We start from the raw sequence: 19,071 nt of genomic DNA, 5'->3' as shown, positions 1-19,071 counted from the left end.
GCAAGCAAAAGAGAATCGCCCGAGAATTAGCAACAAAAGTTGCTTCGTGTAATAGCCGAAATTCGTGAAATTCCCTAAACTGTATACACATACACACGCATACCAATATCCACACACATTTATGGTGCGGCGACATATATTTATTTCTTCATATTCACTGGTAATACTTAATCGGTGGTCCCGTGGGAGAGTCTTGAGTTGGGAGTAGGTTAGGTTTAGCGGATTAAAGTTCCGCACTCCGGCTATCGATGCTTCCCCCTACTATAAAAAAAAAAAAATATTCACTGGTTGAGTATGTGAGAGAACTGTTAAAAATGTTAACATTTCACAGCGCGAATTCTGTAGTTGTGAGGTGAAATTCCGTATTACAATTTTATAAAATGTTCGACATCGAATCTGCACCTTCTCTATGTTTTATGTGCTCTGCATGAACTTTATTTTCGGAGCATTGACGAGTGATTTACATGAATATATAAAAAGTTGTTTATTCAATGTTGCTAGTGTGGATGCTACCAATGCTTTGTAAACGACAATTTGTCGTTACTTTGGCCAAACGGGAAGTTAAACTTTATATTCAATTCAGGACGTTTAATTGCTAAATCGTATACTATATGTTTCATCCTATTTCAATGCAGGTATTCAGTATAACAAAATCCTACCAGTAGTTACGGATGCAGCATTATAAAAATGTAATGTGAAACGTATTAACTCGCAACAAAACAGTTAAGGGGTCAGTAGGGTAATCCGGCCTGTTTTTTGAAATTTTTTTTCTAAGAAATTTTTATGCTACAATAGAACTTTTTCCACATATCATGGGTATAGCGTGGAGTGTATAAACAAATTTTTTGATGGCATCTGTCTTAGAAATGGCTGGGAGATGCATCTTTTCACTGGCGGACATGATTTCTCATGTTTGGATCATCTGAAACACAAAAACCCAATTTATTCTTCAAAAGTACGTAAATGGTTATCGTTCCTAGTAAAATAAAAAAGTAATTTTTCCCCATGTTTTTTTTCATAAATTTTGTCATAACATTGTCAATAAATTATAAAAAAAAACAAGAAAAAACGTTAACTTCGGTTGTACCGAGCTAAATACCCTTCACAGGTGCATTTCTGTTAGTAACTATGTGTTCAGTTTGTATGGAACCTACATATCTGCTATAGTAATCCGTTCTGAACAAGTTTTTTAGAGATTACATTGTTGCCTAAAAAAATAATCGATATCAAATTTCGTGAATATATCTTGTCAAATGTGAAAGTTGTCCATACAAGAACTTGATTCCGATCGTTCAGTTTGTGTAGCAGCTTTATGCTATAGTTAACCGATCTGAACAATTTCTTCGGAGATTACATTGTTGCTTTATAAAATAACATATATCAAATTTCGTGAATATATCTTGTCAAATGTGAAAGTTGTCCATACAAGAACTTGATTCCGATCGTTCAGTTTATATGGCAGCTATATGCTATAGTTAACCGATCTGATCAATTTCTTTGGAGATTACATTGTTGCTTTAGAAAATAATATACTTATACCAAATTTCGTGAATATATCTTGTCAACTGTGAAAGTTGTCCATACAAGAATTGATTCCGATCGTTCAGTTTGTATAGCAGCTGTATTCTATAGTTAACCGATCTGAACAATTTCTTCGGAGATTACATTGTCGCCTTTGAAAATAACATATACCATATTTCGTGAATATATCATGTCAAATGTGAAAGTTGATTCCTATCGTTCAGTTTGTATGGCAGCTATATGCTATAGTCAACCGATCTGAACAATTTCTTCGGAGATTACATTGTTGCTTTATAAAATAACATATATCAAATTTCGTGAATATATCTTGTCAAATGTGAAAGTTGTCCATACAAGAACTTGATTCCGATCGTTCAGTTTATATGGCAGCTATATGCTATAGTTAACCGATCTGATCAATTTCTTTGGAGATTACATTGTTGCTTTAGAAAATAATATACTTATACCAAATTTCGTGAATATATCTTGTCAACTGTGAAAGTTGTCCATACAAGAATTGATTCCGATCGTTCAGTTTGTATAGCAGCTGTATTCTATAGTTAACCGATCTGAACAATTTCTTCGGAGATTACATTGTCGCCTTTGAAAATAACATATACCAAATTTCGTGAATATATCATGTCAAATGTGAAAGTTGATTCCGATCGTTCAGTTTGTATGGCAGCTATATGCTATAGTCAACCGATTTGAACAATTTCTTCGGAGATTACATTGTTGCTTTATAAAATAACATATATCAAATTTCGTGAATATATCTTGTCAAATGTGAAAGTTGTCCATACAAGAACTTGATTCCGATCGTTCAGTTTGTATGGCAGCTATATGCTATAGTTAACCGATCTGATCAATTTCTTTGGAGATTACATTGTTGCTTAAGAAAATAATATACTTATACCAAATTTCGTGAATATATCTTGTCAACTGTGAAAGTTGTCCATACAAGAATTGATTCCGATCGTTCAGTTTGTATAGCAGCTGTATTCTATAGTTAACCGATCTGAACAATTTCTTCGGAGATTACATTGTCGCCTTTGAAAATAACATATACCAAATTTCGTGAATATATCTTGTCAAATGTGAAAGTTGTCCATACAAGAACTTGATTCCGATCGTTCAGTTTGTATGGCAGCTATATGCTATAGTTAACCGATCTGAACAATTTCCTCGGAGATTACATTGTTGTCTTAGAAAATAATATATACCAAATTTCGTGAATATATCTTATCAAATGTGAAAGTTTTCCATACAAGCATTTGATTCCGATCGTTCAGTTTGTATGGCAGCTATATGTTATAGTGGTCCGATTCGGCCGTTCCGACAAATGAGCAGCTTCTTGAAGAGAAAATGACGTTTGCGAAATTTTAAAACGATATTTTAAAAACTGAGGGACTAGTTCCTATATATACAGACAGACAGACAGACAGACGGACAGACAGACGGACATCGCTAAATCGACTCAGCTCGACATACTGATCATTTATATATGTACATACTTTATAGGGTCTCTGACGATCCCTTCTGGGTGTTACAAACTTCGCGACAAACTTAATATACCCTGTTCAGGGTATAATAAAGGGACGATAGCCAGGCGTTCTGTGAACATTTAAAAAAATTAAGCAAATTGGTTGAGTAGTTCGACCGGAATCAATTTTCCTTTTGGGGGAAATTGAAGTTAGTCGTTTTGACTCCTATTAAAATTTGTTTATTTCCATATACATACATATGTATGTACATATGTTTAATATTTCCTCATTTTCGGTTTTTATAAAAAATCCGTTTAAACAAAACAAAAAAAGTATTTGCCTAACTGTTTTAGTATTCGGTTTATTCTCTGGTAAAAAACCGAAATACCGCTAACAGATAAAACTGTTTAGTAATATACAATGTGGTAAAAAAACACTTTTTTCGATGGTTTTCAGCTCCTTCAGCGAATTTTGTTTTATCTCTTCGATCAACTGAAATCGGGTTCCCCGGAGCGGCAATTTCACTTTGGGGAACAAGAAAAAATCATAAGGGGCCAAATCTGGTGAATACGGTGGTTGATCAATGGTATTCATTGCATTTTTATATTCTCGCAACAAAGTTGCTAAGGAGAGTATTATAGATTTGTTCACATAACGGTTGTTTGTAAGTCCTAAAACTAAAAGAGTCAGATATAGGCTTACGTATACCAAAGTGATCAGGATGACGAGTAGAGTTGAAATCCGGATGGTTATGTTCAAAATCACTAAAATGCGTTAACCGACTAACAAAAAACGTCAGAAACACTAAATTTTACGGAAGAAATGGCAGAAGGAAGCTGCACCCAGGCTTTTTTTAAAATTGAAAATGGGAGTGGCCTCGCCCACTTATGGACCAAAAACCATATCTCAGGAACTACTAGACCGACTAGACCGATTTCAATGAAATTCGGCATATAATATTTTCTTAACACCCTGATGACATGTACGAAATATGGGTGAAATCGGTTCACAACCACGCCATCTTCCAATATAACGCTATTTTAAATTCCATCTGATGCCTTCTGTGTATAATAAACATATATGTACATATGTGTATAATACATTAGGAACCAATTTTGATAGCGGAATAAAACTTTACAAAAATACGGTATTTGAAAAATATGTAAATGACGTATAAATAATGAAATCTCGATTCTCACTTTATCATGCGAGAGTATAAAATGTTCGGTAACACCCGAACTTAGCCCTTCCTTACTTGTTGGCTTTAAATTCGGTCACAATCGTACTCGAATGCGTTTTATACCCAAAATGTCCACCAAAATCATTCGAACGAACGCGAGAGATTTCGAACTCTCATGCCATCTCTCTAACACTTGCCTGATGTTTTTCAATCATCGTTTACTGTTTTTATATTTCCAACAGTTGAAGAGATCGAAAGTCGTCCAGATTTTTATGGTGGCGAACAATTTCTTAAATTTCTTCTACATTGTAGCAGATTTATAATGCAACCCTACAAATTTTAATTTGTTTGTTTACATACATATTAATAAGGAGCCATTCAAAATTGCTGTTAGTTTTGTACGCAAAGTTATTCTGACTAGTGTATATACGAAAATATTTTTAAAATTCAGCCAGTAGTTTCGGTATATCATGAAGTCAATGTTTTATTTAAACATACTATACATACATAAAATTTTTTTTGACCACCTATATTGCGATTGCACCTACTCCACACCCGAGAGTAGAGCTGCCACAAACTCAAAGTTCAGAGGCAAGTTCGGGTATTCACCTCAAAGTGCCCGCATGTAACACAGAAATTTTTCCTGGTGATTATGAACAATGACTGCCCTTCCGAAACATGTTCACAGTCGTTTACACAAACCACCCAAAATTATCAATGTATAAAAGTTGTACGACCTACGATACAAAACAAGCAGATGGCTTAGTAAAACAGAAGAAGGAAGCTCTGAATTCAAAATATGAAATCGAAAAAATATTGGTCAACAAGCAAATAACGATATTAATGAACTTGCCAAAATTCAAAACGAAACAAGTGAAGAATTTATCAAACTTCAATCCACTGTTTCCAACTTTTTGTCATTTTTATCGACACAAAACATTTGGGTTGCGCATAAACTCAAATCTTGCGAAAAGTTCACAAAACTGAACACTTTTGTAAAGTAAAAAGAATTTGCACAAACTGTTTTGTACATGCGTACATGTTTAAAGATTGTGAAAGCAAATTTAATTGTGTTTATTGCCATAAACGACATCATTCGATGTTACGTATTACAAATTTTTCCAGCTCACCCCCAAACAGCGCAAATGTAAGAAGAGCAACGTTTTCCCGAGGTGCCAAATCCAGAAAATTACCAAAAATCACTAATTCTACACAGCGAAATTCAAGGTAGGGTAATACTACCCACAGCAGTCGTCTCCATCGAACACCGAGGAAAACTGTTTAAACTCAGGGCTTTAATAGACCAAGGATCACAACAATCATTTGTAGCGTCAAGTGCACAAAATAGGCTACAACTGCACACAAAATTAGCCAGTTTTGAAATTACAAGAAAGGGCGGAAGGGTAGTTCAAAACTCTAATGACATCTGCCCCATCACCCAAATTTCTTACCGAAATTAACAAATATGCTTCCAAGCTATCAAGTAAACAGCAAACATTGAGAAAGTGTTTCATAGCTCATGTTTCGTTCAGTTTCCAGTACACAAATCAAGGAGGATATATTATAACAGAATAAAATTTTGCACAAAGAATATCTTTTCTGTGTGCCACCTTATGACCAAAAATTGTTTAATGATCCAATAAAAACTCTCCAAGCCCCTAGGTACCGAATATTTAGACGGTACCTATAGCTGACTTTTGATCGAAAAAGTCGGTGACATATGTGATATATATAACAGGAAATTAAGGGATAAATTTGGGCGAAAAGTTGACCTTTATCTTATAATGGTATGTCTGTATGACAAGAATGGTTTGAATACGTCCCTTAGTCCCCATATACTTTGTACCACATATATTGGCCAATATGTAAGCCATCTCAATGAAAATGAACTAGCATGTTTTACTCACAACAATGTATAATTGTGCTTAAAATAGATAAATTTGGGCGAAAAGTTGACCTAGCCCCTATATACTAATATCAGGATCATCGAACATCTCGCTGACTTTACCCTATATGACTGGTTTCACACCTGAAAGTATTCCCCTGGCTTTGATTCTTGCAAGTTGCAGGAGTATAAAATGTTCGGTTGCACCCGAACTTAGCCCTTCCTTACTTTTTTTTCGAAGAAAAGTAAACTATAGGTAATGGGGTCCAAATATTCGGTAAATAGGGTCTTGAACAGTATTTGTCGGATTTGAACAATTTTTCGTCATACACTAAGTTTAATCCCGTTATATTAATTGCTTCTTGGTTTGTGTACTGGAAAGTAAAAAAGTCAAGTGAAATTTAAACTTGTGCTATATTGTCCGATTTCGCCCATTTTCACAACGTGGCATAGGAATATGAAAATAATACCTCGTATCAATATTGAGATAAGGGATTTCATCAAAAAGTACCACGCTCATCGTCCAATTTTTACCCCGCCCCTATAGAGCCTTGTCATACCATCCCAGCGGAAAACTTTTACTTTTCTGGCACATTTACATAGTTATTGCATTATCGCGCTTTTAGTAGTTTTCAACAGTGCCGTTATATGGGGAGTGAACGGGATTTTCATCCGATTGCATCATTTTGACACTATCGGTAGGAGTTCTTGTAATATTCGTGCTGGGCGAATTTGGATGTTATAGCTTTAGTGGCTATATGTATATACATATATTAAACTTATAAGAGGAGGGTCCCCCACTTTTTCAGAATTTTTTGCCCACAGATACCCTTGCTGCCGCGATTCCCTCCAGCAAATTAGAGATTTATATATGAAGCTTTAGGTTAGAATTTTCACGGTATTTTTTTATTTATGAATTGTTTTTACTATCCTATCTAAAATCGGTTCAGTACTTTAGGAGTCCATCGCGGACAAGCAACATGACACGTACTTTTTATATATAAAGATATAACCCTATATATATTTCTATTAGGTTTAGGTGATATGTACAACAATAAGGTGAAAAAACTGTAACACTTTGTAGCAACTGGTTGCAAGAATATACAATGGCGAGCTGAAATCAGAATATAATAGGGTCGCAGAAGTATACCTCCATCTAGACCGTATGAACCGTTGAAGTAAACAAAACATATTTCGATACACGTCCAAATGAACACGTGTTTACTATTTAGGGTTAAAGTAAATAGTACTCGTTTTACCTACCACATCGTGCAGTTTTCTTATTACCGGCCCCACGATCCTTATTTTAAATTGGCGTATATTCAAATGGGAAGATGGAGTGAAATGTAGAAGTTCACACAAGTGGGGAAAGCTCTATGACTACTATTCACTTGGAAATGGCCATAAACGATTCTTTTAAATATGGCTTAAGAAGCTCACAACTTCCGGCCTTAGGTCAAATATCCCCTGGGTAGCCAAAGAACATCAGTTTGAAGGCGATCTAAAGTGAGAAGGCGTATCATCGCCAATACCTAGGGTTGTACGCTGGGTTTGAGACCCGCCACGTAAAAAACGTCCCAGATCAAAAGAAAACAATCCAGCAGAGAATAATTCTTGCCAACAGGTGCTAATTTGTACAAAGTAGGCAATTGAAAAGTAAAGTCCTCTCTCAACGAACAAAAACCAAACTCTATAAGTCACTCAATATTCCCGTCCTGCTCTATGGTACAGAGGAATGAACGATGACAACATCTGATGAGTCAACGTTACGATTTTTCGAGAGAAAGGTTTTGCGGAAGATTTATGGTCCCTTGTGCGTTGCTCACGGGGAATCAGCAAATTAATAGATTGGCTATGTTGGCTAGATAATGTCGTCCGAATGGGCGAAAACACTCCAGCTCTGAAAGTATTCGACGCAGTACCCACCTTGGGAAGCAGAGGAAAGGTAAAACCTCCACTTCGTGAGAAAGATCAGGTGGGGAAGGATCTGGCGTCGCTTGAAGTCTCCAATTGGCGCCAAGCTGCGAAAAGGTTGTAAACTCGGTTATAACCGCCTAAGCGCTGCCTACGCCAACTAAGAAGACGAAGAAGAGTATCTTCAACTGCATATTCACCGGGGACGTCGAAAAAATGTTTAGACAAATAGTCAGGGAGACGATCAAGATTTTTAACGAATTATTTTCAGAAAACCGCCCACAGCTCTTTGCGCGACTATAAGTTAAAAACAGTTATATTTGGCGTCAACTGCACTCCATACAAAGCTGTCACCATCACCTATCTTTAGACCCATTATTATTGCATAATATTCGATCGAATAGAGCACACAGTGAAGAACGTGGATAGTCGACTAGACACCGTTCATAGCAACTGGGACTGACATATGGAACGACTTGACGCATAGAGACCTTCCCAAGCGACATCAGGTTGCTCTATGGGCTCTTGTTAAGCTCAAAGAAATTGCGACGTTTTCGAGCCTAATTTTATTCATCGATAAGGCATATTTCTGCCTCAAAAGGTAAGTAAACAAGCAAACTTTTCGCATTTGGAACGAAGAGATTCAATAGTTTAGTGTTGTTTGTGGGCCGGTGGAATAATCGGATTAAACTTCACTAAAATTATGCCGGTGATTATGTCAATGTCGACCGTTGTCGTGCCATGATAACCGACTATTTTATAGTTGAATTTGAAGCTCGTGATCTTGGCGACATGGTTTCAACTAAACGGCGGCACTTCGATGAGCAAATAATTTCATGTGTTGAGTCGGTCGATTGGCCATCAAGATCATGTTATATCACACTGTTAGACTTTTTCTTGTGTGGATATGTAAAGTATAAACTGTATGCGGGCAATCGCGCATCAATTCAGGTCTTGGAGCAAAACATCGCGCGAGTTACGTACAAACCACCACAAACACCCAGTACCAAACCTCGAACCTCTGCCACAACTTCAGATATTGAAGAAATTTTACAAAAATATTTAGGCAAAGTCAGCAACACTGTATAGCAATACTTATGTATATGTCGCTTCCTAATCGACATTGGTGCCGTTACACTTAAATCAAAAAGTATTGCGTAAACAATTTGTCAATTAAAGTCAATTCTACAAATAAAATGCTTAAATGTCGTTATGTAAAAGTATGCTAAAATGTTGCTGCTTTATGCATAATCAATATTAAAGCAATAAGCAATAACAAACGAAATTGCTGACTATGCTTGATCGGCAGTTTCACAGTTTCATATTTCGAATGCTTACGATTTAAATTGATTTTCGACCACTGCTGGTTAAATTTTTAGTTTCAAGAATTTAGTCTGAAGATCAATAGAAACGAATAAAATTGAATTTTTCATATCACAATAATTCGTTTTATTTAAATACAGTTGATCTCCTTTTTGCACGGTTAACTGGGACAGTAAATTACCCGTGCAAAAAAAAAGCATGCAAAAAAAGACAGATTTTAATATAAAACTCTCTAAAAGGACCAATTTACGAAACAAATAGTGCAAAAAAGGCAAACGTGTAAAAAAGATCTAATTTTTTATGTGAATCTATCTATTTGTACAGTGAGAACTTACACAATTAAAACATTGTAGGTTTTCATGGTATTATTTACATATGTATTACTTTTAAAAGAAACAAACAAAAAGTATTCTGGGAATGTTAACAAAATCGATATAATATAAAATACGTTTAAGATTTAAAAAAAATCAGTAATTAATCGTTGCGTCTTCTTTGCTTTTACTTCTTCATACAGCTCACGGTAGCATTTTACTGCTTCATTTAATTGGCGCTGGAATCTTGCAGACGGTTCCGTGTTTGGGTCCAAGTTGAGGAAATGATTTTCTAATTCCATCGCTATGTTTAACCCATTTTGGATCAATTTTGGATCAAAGATGCACTAAGACCAGCAGCGCTCGAATGTTCTTCCCTGTCCTCCTCATTCTCTTTGTTGTCATTACAATCGTTTTCTGCAAAATTTTGCAAAATCACATCATCGAAAATAACAACATTTTCGAAAAGTTCATTGATATCTTCAATAGTTATATCGTGGAATCCTTCTCCTCCGATCGTGTGGGAAACTTGGAAAATATCGGCATATTCAGATAATGTCTTATTCTCAGTATGCATTACCGCTACATCCGCCCACAGGTTTTTCTAGCACCTATTTAAAGTGGTTTTCTTAATTTCTCTTACAGAGAAACTAATGCAGTCTATGCAGCTTTTGATATCGAACGCTTTTCACGCAGATATTACATTCATTTCATTATTTGTTTCAATTTCTTTTATTATGTGTTGAAAAGAATGCTTCACATAATAACGTTTAAAAGTAGCAATAATGCCCTGATCGAGTGGTTGTATTAGCGACGTCGTATTAGGAGGTAGAAACATTATCTTCACGCTTTTATGAGAAATGTCTGGATGACCAGGAGCGTTGTCTATGACTAGTAAAACTTTGAAATCAAGTTGTTTTGAACGGAGATACTCTCGGACTTCACGTTCAAAATGTTGTAAGAACCAGTCCTTGAAAAGTAAAGCTGTGACCCAAGCCTTTTTATTTGCCATCCAATGGACCGGAAGCTTGGTTTTGTCGATACCTGAGGAACGAATTAGCGAATTAATATACATATCAGTGTTTAAAACAAAACATTCTAACTGACCTTTTAAGGCCCTAGGGTTAAGATTTTTGTTAACAAGAAGATAAGAACAACAACGTGATACGCTCCTTTGCTACTTTAAAACCTTTCACAGACTTTTCTTGCTTTGCCAAATAAGTCCGACTAGGCATTTTTTTTTCCAAAAGAGTGTCGTCTCATCCGCATTGAATACTTGGTGAGCCTCAAAACCTCCCAAATTTTAATTTTTTCCTTTAAATTTAATTTTGCTCGCTTGGACGCCACACAGTGGCATTTCGGTGGAAAAAATAGGATTTTTCCACTTTCCAATTTCAAAACTTTAATGATTTTGTTTTGTAAAGAAATTTTTGGATAAGAAAAATTCAACAAGGTTTTTTATAAAAAGTGAAATTTTATAGTTAAAAAAACTAAAAATATAATAATATATATATAAAATATAAATAAAATATATATATAAAATATAAAATAAAATCAGATTAAAATTATTGTCCAAATAAAGAATTTTTTTTGTGTGTAAGTTTATAGCTATGGCTTTTCTTTTATTTTTTAGTGAAAATATAGCACCTACTTGTTTATAAAAAAAAAAATTATTGAAATTGGCAAAGTAAGTTAATTTTTATAATTTTTCAAAAATTATACTAAAAAATATCAACTTTTCAATTTTTGATGGAAAAAAACTTTATGTGCTTTGCCTTGCTTAGCCCTCTTACTATAAAAAAATGAAAGTTCCGAGTCTGTACTTTCAATTAAAAAAAAACAACCGCCAATTACCGTCCCTTTTAGTAACATCGATTTTAATTTCACCAAATACTGATGTCTTCAACAGACTTCTTATAACTTCGGATCCTTACATAAGTAGCTTAAGCCGTCATTTGAACAAAATTTTCTTAGAACTAGATCCCATTGTTAAAGATATGGTGCTTGCATAATATTACAAATAAAAACTAACACAATTTTTCGCCTGTTACATATTCAATTAAAGCATTGCATATTATATTAGATTTTTATCAAGGTAAAGGTATAAATAACGTCACTTTGCGTTTAAGTTTAATTTTTTTTCATCAGGAGAACTCAATTAAGAAGTGTCCCGAAATTCAAGTCCCTAGGTCCAAAAATAAAAATTTTGGCAATTGCAGTTATATGGGAGGTGGGTGTGGCAGTGGGCGGTTTTCCAAGATTTTATCAAAATTTCTTAATTTAGTCTAGAGAAGTGTTTCCGCAAAGTTTCATTGTTGTACGACCACTCCTTCTATTTTTTTCCAAGAAATGTATGGAGCGGTGCCACTGTGCGACATGCCGCTGTATTTCTTATGACATTTCTTTGTTTACCTTTTTTATCAATTATTTATTTTGACATCCAATAACAGCAGTGTATTTTTAAGTACGCAAAATTGAGAGTTGAATTTGCTTGAATAATGAATCTTTATATATTTGAATAGATTCAGAATTTTAATTTTATTGCAAAAATAGTATATAACTAAAATGAAAAACTCGTACAAAAAAGTAAAACCGTGTGAAAAGGGTAACTAGGAGGTACACAAAAACACCGTGTAAAAAAACCGTGCAAAAAAAAAGCGTGTAAAAAGGAGATCAACTGTAGAAGTATACTATATACATATAAGAGGAATAATATTTAAAATATAACTGGCGCAGTCAGAGGGTTACTTCTCTCACGAAAAGTTACTAAAACGAACAAACGTTAAGCTGTTTAAGTAAAATTTAAATAAAATCAAATTAAATTAAATTAAAATAAAACAAAAAAAATATACAAAAACTGTTTGTGGAAATAAATATACTGATAAAATAAAACATGAGCCGATTTGACGCCAACAGGAACATTTGATAATATGGAAGGACAAAGCAGCAATCAACGACAAATGGAACAAATGGCCAATATAATTGGGCAACAAGAGGAAGCAATTAACCAAATAAGGCTTCAGTTTGAGAACCAGATGCAGACACAACCATTATTAACTCCGAAAGAATTGTTACAACGATTCAGACAATTGAAAAGTCTGGATACTGGACATAATGTTATGTCTTTTATAAAATCTGTTGAGGCGATTATCAACTTGTGTCTGCCAAATAATCAACGACTTATGAACCTAGCAATGACTATAGTGACCAACGAAAAAATTCTAGGAGATGCCGGCAACTATATACAGGAATTAGGCGACAACGCTTTGTGGAATGAAATTAAATCTAAACTGCTAGACCAATTCCGACTAAGAACAACATATAGCGACATCTTTAATAAAAGACAAAACACTAAGCAATGTAAGAGAACTATTTTCGTAGTGTATAAAAAAAAGGGTATTAACGGAATACCCTGAAATTATCCTCGAAAAACCATTATTCTATAAAACTCTCAACGGCGTAAATTAAATTAATAATATTATTACAACACCATTTTCAAAAGAACTCGGATGCCTTGGTACACTTCAACGGAAAGTTTCTAAACTTTCCAAACAAAAATTTTTCTGCTATAATGGGGCAAAATTTTTGCAACAATTAATGGCAAGAATTGATATTAAAGAAAAATATGTTCAACTTTTAAATAATAAATTATATTTCGACGAATACAATTATCCTCAATATATTCAACATATTTATAATTTACAAGAAACAAGGCCTAGTGATAGACTATTTAGGTAGACAAATTAGGTAGAACACAATACTTTACAACTTTAGATTTGGCCGAGGGATTTCATCAAATTCCAGCTAGAGAAGAAGACAGAGTTAAAACTGCATTTTCAACACCTTTGGTCATTACGTGTTTAATCGTATGCCTTTAGGCCTAAAAAAAGGTCCATCGACTTTCCAAAAGCTGATGATCAAAATTCTTTACGAATATATAAATAAAATATGCGACGTTTACATGGACGATGTCTTAGTGTTCGGCACTTTATTGGAAGAGCACCTAATTAGTTTAAAATTAATATTCCGGACAAATGCGACTTTCTAAAGAAAGAAACGCAATTTTTGGGACATATTCTCACAGAAAATGGAATAAAACCAAATCCCGGCAAAGTTGAAATTATCAGAAATTTTAATATACCAAATACCGCAAAGAAAATAAAATAATTTTTAGGAATGACAGGTTTTTACAGGAAATTTGTTAAAGATTACTCGAAAATTTCATATTTTATAACCCAATACATAAAAAAGGATAAAAAATTGAACGAATACGACACCGCTTTCATAAATTCATTTGAAAAATTAAAGGATATCGTAACACACTCACCTATATTACGATATCCTAACTTTACAAAAAAATTCAAAATCACTACAGATGCTAGTAACTTTGCAATTGGATCAGTTTTGTCTCAAGGTGAACATCACATTTCATATGCATCAATATCATTGAATAAATACAAAACAAAATATGGTACAATCGAAAAAGAGTTGTTAGCAATAGTATGGGCCATCAAATATTTTCGCCCATACGTTTTTGGCAGACAATTTGATCTAGAAAGTGATCATCAACCATTAAAGTGGCTAATGACCAAATATACGGGCAAAGACATAAGTCCAAAACTGCAAAGATGGCTCGTTAGTTTAGGCGAATATGACTTTTCACTTAAGTATGTAAAAGGAAAAACTAACAACATTGCCGACTTCTTAAGCAGAATAAAAAACGATGAAATTAATGCTCATATAGAAATTCTACAATGTGATGATGAAAATAACAGCATGTCAGTAGAAGTTGAAACGGTCCACTTGCAAGTTGAAGATATAGGATTTGAAAGTCCTATCTTGGACACTGTAGTGAATATATCTAAAACACAAATAATCGTAGCACAGTTTTGTTTGCACTGTACTATGATTATCTGTGTTTTCAACACAACCTTGAAATTATATTTAATTCCAAAAGAATTTACTTAGACAAGAACGATATCGATCAAAACAATGTGCTAAATATCATGAAAAGATAGATAGATAAAGGAAAAGTAGGAACTTAACCTTACAGCAGAAACTAGTTTCTGGTTTGAATGTGTTTTGATGACCTGGGTATGGATTAAAATGATTTAGTTAATAAATGAAAGAGAATCAATTTTTCGGCTGAATTTAGAAACATAGAATGCCTTCTTGTGGATTTTCGCTTTGTGCGCAATTAGTGGGAAGAACTTATTAATGAATGCAAAACTGTTGCAGAACTGTCGAGACGATGTTATCATCAGCAAGAAATAAAATTAACGATATAAATGAAGAAGTGGAAAAAAGTGCAATAACGAAAAATTTTTTAAAATAAATCGTTCTCTTTTCTATTGCAGTTCAATACATCTGCAAAAAGAACCCGTTTTATTTCATACAACTTATTGAATGCCATTATTGCTCAAAATTTATAAAAGCTTTTCCATAATGATTGCACCACTTTAAGAATATTTTGCACTTTACCCGTTTTTGTTGAAGCGGTGAACGTTCGTTTAGCGCTTAAACAAGACATCAAAACTTTTCATCACTCATTTCCGTCACAGAGCGAGATTTCAGGACCATCCATACTGTGTCTAGAAGTAGATTTAGTTTTAAGTAGAATTTCCAGATATACATATATCCAGTATTCGCTGCCCCCTAAACTCGAAGAGCTCACTTCTAAGGTCTAAGTAATTGAATATTAGATGATTCTAAACTGCTCGTTCAAAAGCTTAATCGTGATAATCAACAGATTTTTAAAGAACTGTTTTCTTATTAATTAGACCGACTAATAAACCTTTGAGTGGAATGTTCTGTCTTCTTCTTAATTGTCAAGCTTTCCTATCTCTAAATTCATATGCGACTTCATGGCATCTCGCCCCACAACACCACATTCATCCAGAGAACATAAAACATAGAGAAGGTGCAGGTTCGACAGCGAACATTTTATAAAATTGTGATACGGAATTTCACCTAACAACTACAGAATTCACGTTGTGAAATGTTAATATTTTTAACAGTTCTCCACATACTCGAACAAAGAATATGAAGAGAAATAATATACATATGTACGGCAAATGATGACATAGCATGTATGCGCAATCAAGGAATATTGAAGAAAAATAAGTTCTTTGATATTCCATTTTTAACAGCGAAAAATATGTACAAATACAGCTCTCTCACATACTCAAGAATATGAAGAGACATAAATATATGTATGCATGCTCCTTATGATACTCCCAACCAGCGTTTGAAAAACTACGCTACTCTCGTAGCATTTCATTGTACTCTTGCTACCGCTCTCACTTTGTCGGGAGCCACAGCGTAGCTTTAGCATAACAATGTAAAGTATGTGCTCTACTCTGCTCCGAGTTTTGTTAGGTAAAAAACTTTAGCTGGAGCGGGAGCAAAAAATGAAGTTCTGCGCTATGCTCTAGCGTAGCGGTAGCAAAAAATTGGGAGCGGTAGCACAGCAGAGCAAATGAAAATTTTCATGTGCTACAGCTCCCGCATGTGTTTGTTGTTTTTTTTTTCTTTTTGCTATTTTCTGGCATAATAGTTGAATTAATTGAATAATTCAAACAAAACAATGTTATGCAAATCATTTTGGCACTTGTTGCGTCAAAATGAATTAGATAATAATTGAATAAATTATAAATTTTTTTTTATTATGTGAAATATTTACCATTTTTTATTACCAAGAACATCATCTATTCCAAATGTATTACAATACTCAATTACTATGAATTTTGGAAATTAATTTTAACTACATATACTTTCCCCCTTTTTATATACATTAGGGTGTTTTTATTTTTTTTGAATTATTAATTTTGTTCGGTCCCGTCACGAAATTTCCTGGGAAATACCCCAAAAAAAAATTCCCTGAAAATTGTAGCCCTACATATTAACATTAAGAACTGGACCGAGGCATGTAAAAATTTTCCATAGAAAATACACTACAATCTTGGTTTTTTATCTTTAAATTCCTACAGATCAGAGGTATTTTATGGAATCGCTTTGACATTAGACGCTGTAGCTCTTGTCAGTTATACAAAAAAATGCGAATGTCGTGGAAAAATCAGGTTTAGATACCACGCCTTTATCTTTTGGAATACACGTGGTTAATATTCATCTACTGATTACCAGTACCAGTTATAATCCATTGCACTGCGTATTTGCAGTTCTATTTTACCATTCCCAATATTTAGTAATTTTATCATTTTTTAGGAAGAATCAGTTAAAATTGTACGCATATACATACTTCAATGTATATTGCAAAGAATCGAAAAGATTTCTGTATATCTAAAATTATAATAAACCTTTTTATCAACACTCCAATTATTCCGCTATATCTTTATGTTAGATATCCCGTTTGGTTTGTTATGAATGCATTTGCGTCTTTGACCAATAATCTAGCAAAGTATCCGCAGTGCCTTGACGATGAAAATTTCAATGCCATTTTTTGTTGTGATATTAAATATATCGGACGGAAGAAAACTACCTGGTTAAGGAGCAAAATCAGTATAACCCATATACTAAGCATGTTTGGATATGAAAATTTTTACTTTTTTCTTTCTATTTTTGAATTACTAAAATTTTCAAATGATTCTTACATAAATTTTGAACAAATGCTTATGATTTGAAATATAATTTTTGTATTTATGAGTTGTATTGAATTTTAGCATAAAGAGATAAAATGTATCCTATGTCCTTACCCTGCTTCTAAGCTACCTCTCCACCAATTTTAAGCCAAATCGGTTCAGCCATTCTTGAGTTATAAACGACTTTCTTTTATATACCAACTTGTACCTTACTTGTAAATGTCAGAAAATAGCAAAAAAGAAAAAAAAAACACATGCGGGAACTGTAGCACATGAAAATTTTCATTTGCTCTGCTGTGCTACCGCTCCCAATTTTTTGCTACCGCTACGACAGAGCATAGCGCAGAACTTCATTTTTTGCTCTCGCTCCAGCTATAGTTTTTTACCTAACAAAACTCGGAGCAGAGTAGAGCACATACTTTACATTGTTATGCTAAAGCTACGCTGTGGCTCCCGACAAAGTGAGAGCGGTAGCGATAGCATAGCAATAATTTTAGAAAGTTTGCTGCTACGGAGTAGTAAATGAGAACCCTGCTCCCAACAACAGCATTGTGATATTTCCATGCTTCAATTATTGCTTTCGCAAATATGTATGATTTTGTGTTTGCCGTCGGCATTTCCATATTGGCATTTAAAAATAATTATGATATGGGTATAATTTTCTATGAATGCATGCATAGTACTATTTACAATCAATTTAGACTTGTATATTTAATAATTTAATTTGAATTTACATAATATACAATACTAATAAATATTTTTGTATAATGTTTCTTAGCAATAGAAATTGAATTTATCACAACAATATATAAATATATCGTCTATCATATTAATCTTATTATTTGCCCATATGATTGCATGTATGTATACGCATGTGCGCATTCATAAATTCAAATCATGATTTTATCACTTATCAATACATATGTATATTACATGTGCGCGGATTGGTCTGCATGTTCATATGCATTTATTTATACTTATGTATATATACATATATTTGTATACACTTCCGAACAAATAATGCACAAGCATATAAACATACATATGCGTACACATGTGAATATGTCACTAACAAAAAATTTAAGCATTGTTCTACAAAAACAACAATTGTCTAAATAGCAGAAGCATCACAAGTCAATATGGCAGTCAAATTGGCGAAGCCCAAATGTAGTAAATTTTACAACAAAAACGATTTCATTTATAAACGCAGGCGCATATTCCACAAGCGACCTCTCGCTTCATTCATAAAAACAGACTCCGTAACCTCTCCCCGAGCATGCCTTTGCCAACAAGCGTCGTTACCCGACGATGGCAAAAGCTAAAAATCATAAATTGAGCATATTCTGGTGTTTGTTCAAAGAAAGAAGTGATAAAAGTGGCAACATAGCTGTTGTCGATTTAAAGAATTTCTCAATTCTAAAATATTTTTCTGTGGCCCGCAAAAATCAGCATCGATATGTATGCAAGCTCATACAAAAACATACATATTTACGCTAGCTTGTTGGCGAAGCTGTTCGAGCAGAAAGGGAAGCGGTAACAATCGGCGATCGTTTGGTAGTTTCTTTCGGCACAGCTCGGATTTTCTACCAACAACACAAAGTTGTGGCGCTTTATCGTCGCGTCAGTGTTTCGACACATTGAAGTGCTGAACACAATGAGCGCGACAAACTGCAAACGGCATCTGTCAAATATTAGAAGACACACGTTCTTAGGGACACAGTATTGAGGCAGCTGCACAACTATATAACTGTGTCCGAAAGAACGCGTGTATTCTAATATTTGACAGATGTCGTTTGCAGTCTGTCGCGCTCATTGTGTTCAGCACTTCACTCTTTGACAAAGCGTGAGTTTCGGC

At 34.1% G+C, this 19,071-nt stretch overlaps 1 pseudogene; it reads right to left on the bottom strand.

The window, feature by feature from the left end:
• Window positions 1-9,764: 9,764 nt before the first annotated feature.
• LOC126764203 (uncharacterized) lies at window positions 9,765-10,390 on the bottom strand (annotated as a pseudogene).
• Window positions 10,391-19,071: the final 8,681 nt, after the last annotated feature.

The sequence above is a fragment of the Bactrocera neohumeralis genome, unplaced genomic scaffold (genome assembly GCF_024586455.1).
Source record: "Bactrocera neohumeralis isolate Rockhampton unplaced genomic scaffold, APGP_CSIRO_Bneo_wtdbg2-racon-allhic-juicebox.fasta_v2 cluster09, whole genome shotgun sequence".
Taxonomy (NCBI): Eukaryota; Metazoa; Arthropoda; class Insecta; order Diptera; family Tephritidae; genus Bactrocera; species Bactrocera neohumeralis.
The sequence above is the reverse complement of the archived record's forward strand: the minus strand, read 5'-3'. Positions and strand labels throughout refer to the sequence as shown.